We start from the raw sequence: 6,000 nt of genomic DNA, 5'->3' as shown, positions 1-6,000 counted from the left end.
AATAACGTCCTTGACATGCTGGAAGTTGTAGTTCTGTCATACCTTCTCATGTAATGTCCTCTATCATATAATAACAGCCCAGACATGCTGGGAGTTGTAGTTCTCTCATCTTATATCTCCCTTTGTAATGTCCAATAGTAATCTCTTGGAGCCAGTGAGAAAAGGCGTTAAAAAGGGTTTTCCAAGACTTTATAACTGAAGACCTATCCCCAGAATAGGCTCATCAGTATCTGATCGAGGGGGTCCACCGATCTCTGTTTGAGAAGGCATTTTTCCGTACCCAGACCCGAACCCGGACTTCTTCACAGAAGTTCGGGTTTGGGTTAGGTGTTGTGTAGATTTTATTATTTTCCATTATAACATGGTTATAAGGGAAAATAATAGCATTCTGAATACAGAATGCTTAGTAAAATAGGGATGGAGGGGTTAAAAAAATAAAAACGAATTTAACTCACCTCATCCACTTGTTCGCGCAGCCGGCTTCTCTTCTGTCTTCTTCTTTGATAACAAGGAGGAAAAGGAGCTGTGGTGACGTCACTGCGCTCATCACATGATCCCTCACCATGGTGATGGATCATGTGATGGACCATGTGATGAGCGCAGTGACGTCACCACAGGTCTGGGAAATGCTCGCATCTTCAGTTCAAAACAGCTTCACCTATTCAGGAATTGCTTTTCATGCATTAAAGGGGTTGTCAGAGCTCCTAAATGAGTAAAAAAACTGTACACTCGCCAATTAATCCCCCGCCATTCCAGCGCTGCTGCTCCACTCCTAAACCCTTTCTCCACTGTCTGTGCTTAACGTAGCTGTATATGTCACATGACTGCTGCAGCCAATCGCTGGCCTCAGTGATCTTGTGCTGTATACCGCTGAGGTCGGTGATTGGCTGCAGCAGTCACGTGCTGTATAGAACTATGTCACTGTTCCTGCCTGTAAATACAGAACGTAGATGACAACCGTAGAGGCTGCGCTGGAACAGTGAGAGCGGAAGCGGTGAGTAAAGGAACTCTTATTATTATAACATATTTAGAGGCAGGGTGGAGGTTTTAATGTCGGAGAACCCCTTTAATATTTTATAAACTGCTTCTAAGCCAGAAATACTGTAATAAAACCTGCTCCATACAGTGCAGTGTATAGAAACCTATCATTATACAGCAGATACCTAACTTCTATCTTAGGGAATTGCATGGACACCAATATATATATAATTACCCTAAATGGGAATCAGGACTGCCCCCTAATGCCTGTCTGTGCTACTGCAGGGCTTAGAATCACTAGTGTAAGAAGGGAAATATTGTTATGCTGATAAAAATACAAATAATATTAGAAAAACTAAATACGGAAATAATAATTAGTGATAGAAATACATTTTAAACAACTCAAAAGTGGAAAAACATTTTGCTGCGTTGGCCGGGAATCGAACCCGGGTCAACTGCTTGGAAGGCAGCTATGCTCACCACTATACCACCAACGCCTGATAACTCCAGCTTCTTTCACCACTTTTTACTGTGTAGGAAGTTTAACAGAGCAATGTAAGGCTTTTTTCGCACTGGTGTCAGGCCTATCCCCATTAAGCCTCATTCACACGTCAGTGGCTTGGGTCAGTGATTTCCATCAGTGATTGTGAGCCAAAACCAGGATTGGAGCCTCCACAGACATAAGGTATAAGGGAAAGATCTGCACCTGCTCTGTGTTTAGAGCCACACCTGGTTTTGGCTCAAAATCACTGATAGAAATCACTGACCAAAACACTGACATGTGAATGAGGCTTTATAGTGAGTGGGGTAGGGGGCGAACTTCTGGCAACACACATGTTCCCCTGCTGGACAATCCTAACGCCAGGTTGAAAGAAGCCTTAGGGCTCTGAGCAGCTGTACCCCAGAGATGTACTTAACGTATATAAGGTATTTGGTGCATAGCCATGCTGGTTACTGCAGGATCTCCATATCATCAGGGTGGGAGGTGTATAGGAAATAAAGCTTTGTAAAATATTTTTTATGTGTAAGGTGAGGGAGCAGAATCTACCTAATTAGCGCCTTTCCTCTGAAGAACCACCACGATACAGCTCCGATGGGCACGGAGCGCGGTGCAGTCTCTTTAGGAGCCTGGTAGCACTGCTGCCTCAGCTCAGAAAGTGGAGGTACTCCTGCCCTGCCACTTGCCGGAGAAAAGTAATGCCATACCTTCAAACTGTTAAAAAACCAAGGAAGGACAACAATGGCAACTTTTTTTTAGACTGAGACAACCCTAGGAGCAGCCTGCTGGAGTTGTCTGGATTGGGCACTGCCAGATGCTACCTGGAAACGACAGTATACACTGTAATGGGGACAGGCAACCCGGCAAACATGTCGAGAATCGGCTGGACAAAAACTGCTTTGTGCAGTAGTTTTCATCCGGCCAATTCTCTGCATATTTGCCGAGTTGCGACCGGATCTCCGCCGGGCCCCATTACAGTGAATTGGGCTGGCAGGTGTCAGGTAGCATCTGGCAGTGCCCAATCCAGACATTTCCGGCAGGCTGCTTCCTGTTGGAACAGCCTGCAAAAGTAGTAAACATTAGTGTTGATCGAGCACGCGCGAGCGTAATGCTACGCAGCTAATAAACATGAAGTTAAGTACTTCCCTTCACTGTAATGCCGTAGCCATGTTGATTACTGGCATTACAGTGATTGGCTGGCCGGAACGCGTCATCAGGTGCTATATAGCACCCAATGACATGTTAGTCAGGGAGAGCTGTGCTGAAGAAGGGAAAGATAGTGTAGGGAGTGACATTTTGTTTTTTTCAGTTGAAAAAACGTGTCAGAGACCCCAAAGTCCTTTTAAGGACTATTGTGTGTGGCAGCAATATCTATTTTTAGCGCATCCTGCTCTAAATAGCGTGCAATAGTTATGCCGCTGCAGACAGAGACATTAGCTGTGCTACATCTCCTGTGTAACGTGTGCACATCCAATAAATATCAGGGACATCCAGTGTAGTTTTTCTGTAGACGGTGTCCGCTGCAAACAGTGACATTACCTGGGGTACATCTCCTGTGTAACGTTTCCACATCCAAAATACCTGTGGCATTCCCTGTAATTTTATATTAGCCCCTGGTGACATCCACTACATTATCTGCGGTATATCTCCTGTGTAACGTGTGCGCATCCCAAAAGTATCTAACATCCAGTGTACTTTTTCCGTAGACGGTGTCTGCTGCGGACAGTGACATTACCTGGGGTACATCTCCTGTGTAACGTTTCCAAATCCCAAATAACTGTGACATTCCCTGTAAAGTTAAATTAGCTGCTACTGACATCAGCAACATTTTATCTGTGGTATTTCTCCTGTGTGACTATTCCACATCCCAAATACCTTTTTTAATTTTTGCGCATACACTTACAAATACTACGCTACTGTACGTGTGACATACTTTCAAGCATATATAACATTTAATATGAAGAAGGAGAGCAGTAAGGGAAGTGGCCGTGATGCTGATGGTGCACGCAGAGGCCGTGGCCCTGGGTGCGTTGAAACTGTGCCTGCTGCCAGAGCACAAGAAAATAAATCATCCATGATACCTAGCTTCATGTCCCAGTTTGGAGGGCGGCGCAGGACAACGCTCTCGAAGTCATACCAGTGCAACCAGGTGGTCGGTTGGATTGCAGCAGATAATGCTTTAGTTGTTTAAGCACCACCTTGTCTTCCACCAAGTCCAGTCTCAGTAGCCAAGAGTCTGGTCAACACAATCCTCACCCTAATCCTCCTTCTTCGCACACTCGGATATTCCGAGGAGCTCTTTTTAGCACCATTCCTTCATTTGGGCCTCTCGACAAGCCCGCTTGAAGAGGGACATGAGATCTTGTGCCCTGATTCCCAAACGCTTGATCATCCACAGTCACAAGAAGATGATGGTGGGGAATGGCAATTAGTGTTTCACAAGGTGGATGATGATGATGAGACACAGTTGCCAATAAGTCAACAGCATTTAGTGTCTCAAGAGGTTGATGATGAGGATAAAACACACAATTGTCAATAACTGAGGTTGTTGTTAGGTCAACAAGTCAGGAGGATGACCAGAGTGAGGAAGTGGTGGACGATGAAGTCACTGACCCAACCTGGGAAGGTGGCAAGCCGAGCGAGGACAGCAGTACAGAGGGGGAGGGATCCGCAGCACCACAACAGGCTGGAAGAGGCAGTGGGGTGGCAAAATGGAGAAGGCGGGACAGACCAAACAGGCCCGCAACTGTTCCCTGGAGCACCGCCTTGCGGCAATCTCCCTTGCCAAGGGGTAAGTGTTCCGCAGTCTGCTGCTTTTTTAAGGAAAGTGCGGACGACAAAAGAATTGTAATTTGCAACCTGTGCCATACAAAAATGACCATCAGCATGATCTGCCACATGGCATCAAAGCACCCTAATAGGTGGGCCAAACACCTGGGTCTAGAATCTGTGTCTGCGAGTCACACCACAGCCTCCTCTTCTCCTGGCTGGCCAATCTCCTTTCGAAGACACAGGCCCGGATTCCTCCCGCACGGTACCTGGACCTTCGCAAGCACCATCAGCGACCACCCCAGGCATTTGAACGCAAGCGCAAATGCCCAGATACCCACTCACAGGCCATAGCACTAAATGCGCAACTTTCCAAATCAAGAACCAGGAAATGTTGCCATTTAGGCTTGTGGACACTGAGGCCTTCCGCAGCCTGATGTCAGCTGTCGTCCCTCGTTATGCAGTCACCAGCCGCCACTATTTTTCATGGTATGCCGTGCCCGCCTTACACCAGCATATGTCCCGTAACATCAACCGTGCCATGACCAATGCAGTTACTGGGAAGGTCCACTTAACCACTGACATATGGACAAGTGCTTTTGGCCAGGGATGCTACATTTACCTGACAGCACACTGGGTGAACGTTGTGGAGGCCGGAAGCAAGTCGTAACCTTAGATGGCACAGGTGCTACCGACGCCAAGGAATGCTGGCCCTAATTCCATCAGAGTTTCTGCCACCACCTACATTAGTGTCTCCAACCCCCACTTCTCCTCCTCCGCCTCCTCCTCCACCGCAGAATTATCCTCTTGCTGCACCAGTCAGTCATCAGTTGGTAGCTGGAAGCAGTGTAGCAGTGCAGTGGGGAAGCGTCAACAGGCCGTGCTTAAGCTGATCTGCTTAGGTGACAAACAGCACACTGCCGCAGAGCAGTGGCAGGGGATAAGAGACCAGACTGAGCTGTGTCTCTCACCACTCAGCCTAGAACCAGGCATGGTTGTGTCTGATAATGGCCGTAACTTGGTGGCGGCTTTGGAGCTCGGCAAGCTCACACACATCCCATGCCTAGCCCAAGTCCCAAGTTTCTCACCCCAATTTGCATGAGCTACTGGTGAAGGTGCGCTGCGCGTGTTATCAATAGCTTCCACCAGTCTGTCAATGCTGCAGCAGCTATTACAATTTCCAGCTCACTGACTGTTGTGCGACGTGAGCACGCACTGAAACTTGACATTTTCACATGTTTGCAAGACTTTGTGAGCAGCAGAGGGCAGTAGTGAAATACCAGCTGCAACATGGTGGTTACCTTTCCAGTCAGTTTCTGCTATTCACAAGCGAGGAGTGTGCATGGATGTTTGACCTCTAAAGTTTTAGGAAACTTTGAGGAATCACAGATTGTGAGCGGCGATAAAGCTATTATCAGCGTCACCATCCCACTTCTGTGTCTACTCAAACTTTCGCTGCTCACAATGTAGGCCAACACTTTGCATGTGGAAATTGGGGAAGACATTACACAGGGTGATAGTCAGACCACCTTCAATTCGTCTTCTCAGCGCAAATTGGATGATGATGATGATGATGAGGATCAGGAAACGGTTGCCTCCGCTACAGAGGGAAGTACCCATATAAGTTTAATCCCATCTGTTCAGCGTGGATAGGCAGAAGAGGAGGAAGAGGATGAGGAGATTGAGAATCATCCTTCTGATGATGACAGTGAATTCTTGCCTGTTGGGACTCTGGCACACATGGCTGACTTTAT

General features: G+C 47.1%; 1 non-coding gene across 1 annotated transcript; it reads right to left on the bottom strand.

Moving 5' to 3' along the window:
* Window positions 1-1,403: 1,403 nt before the first annotated feature.
* On the bottom strand, window positions 1,404-1,475 carry TRNAG-UCC. The gene has a single exon. It is a non-coding gene; the product is annotated as a tRNA-Gly (tRNA).
* Window positions 1,476-6,000: the final 4,525 nt, after the last annotated feature.

Source organism: Bufo gargarizans, chromosome 2 (assembly GCF_014858855.1).
Source record: "Bufo gargarizans isolate SCDJY-AF-19 chromosome 2, ASM1485885v1, whole genome shotgun sequence".
NCBI classification, from domain to species: Eukaryota; Metazoa; Chordata; class Amphibia; order Anura; family Bufonidae; genus Bufo; species Bufo gargarizans.
The sequence above is the reverse complement of the archived record's forward strand: the minus strand, read 5'-3'. Positions and strand labels throughout refer to the sequence as shown.